This window comes from Gossypium hirsutum, chromosome A12, assembly GCF_007990345.1.
Source record: "Gossypium hirsutum isolate 1008001.06 chromosome A12, Gossypium_hirsutum_v2.1, whole genome shotgun sequence".
Lineage (NCBI taxonomy): Eukaryota > Viridiplantae > Streptophyta > Magnoliopsida > Malvales > Malvaceae > Gossypium > Gossypium hirsutum.
Window position 1 is genome coordinate 95831252 of NC_053435.1, and position 1490 is coordinate 95832741.

Genomic DNA, 1490 nt, shown 5'->3' on the forward strand with positions numbered 1-1490 from the left:
AAGATAAGATTATCCTAATCAAATCTTCAAGGTGGAGATTATTGGAACGCACCCATTGTTTGAAAAGTCAAAAAAAGTGTGGGTACTGAAAGTAGAAAGTAAGATTGGTTGGCAAGTTGGGTTAAAAGTTGGCATGGGATAATTCCAATTTTGGTCCCTAATTGTATAGGGACATTGCAAGTTGATCCTTGAACCTCAACTATAAATAGGCCTAACCATTTCTTACTTTCTTCATCCCATAATTGCCATTCTCTACTTAAGGCATTATTCTCTCTCCCTATTTGTAAATTTCACTTGTAATTTTTGGAGTGAAATATATTTGGTAGTGCCCGAGGACGTAGGCAAAATTTGCTGAACCTCGTTAAAATTCTGGTGTTCTTTATTATTTATTTTGCATATTTTGTGAATGTGATTGTAGTGATTTATTGTGCTATTAAATTACGATAGAGGGATATTCTGGCTAGGAAAAACTTGGTATTTAAATGATCTTCATGATCTACCTCTCTTTCCTGGGAATTGAACTTAGTGTGATTTTTCAGTACAATATTTTTACTCTTTCACACGCTTCCGCGCAACAGCTAGCAATCTGTTGAAGAGCAGTTATTGAAAGCTCTACATATACTCATTGTTAACAATGTACAAAATAAGACAGATCCACTAATTCAATTCAATTGATTTCCTTGTATCGTTGAATATTACCAAGACTTGTACCTAGTTCTTTACATTCTTAAATATTAGATGATTATATTTCAAATTTAGACATAAAAGTATTATTATGGTGAAATTATAGAATATTAAGCAGAAAAGATGAAGAAATGTTAAAAGCATGTATTCAGGTACAGCGAACGCCGTAGATATTAATTGCAAATGAGAAAAAGCTGATTTTCTATTTATCCAATATATGATCTTCTTTCGTTTTGTCCATTTGGCAGATTGTCCATCCCCGTGAAAGGCAGAGTTTACAAGTGTATTTCCGGGAGAGATTTGGGCTGTTTTTGGAGTTGAGCCCTCTAGCCGACAAGAAGCAAACCCATTTGTAAAATAGATGAGAACAGCACAGAGTATCCCAAATATTCCCTATTTCCCATGCGAATTATTTATTAATTAAAAAAAAGGAAATAAAAGGCAAAAGAGAAAATGTGGTTTGGATGCTACTTTCATTTTTTCTTTCCACCTTAAACAAATTTACGTTTTAATTAATTTCAGGATTCTCTTTGTCCAACCCTTTTTGCCCTTTCAATATTTTGCAGGTGTCTTATCCCTTTTTTTCAAACCATGCTTGTTTGTTTCTGCAAAATTTTATCCCATTTTATTCTTAATTTTGAATGTTATACCATTTAATGAAATTGGAGTAAACTGAATTCCAACGTAGGTTGGGTGTTGAACATATCGGATGCCAACAATTTAGTAACATACATCTTATGAGCAAGTGGTTAAGTTCTTTTCTAAATGCTTCCCCAGTCAACACTAATGTCAGTCATCCACTTAAC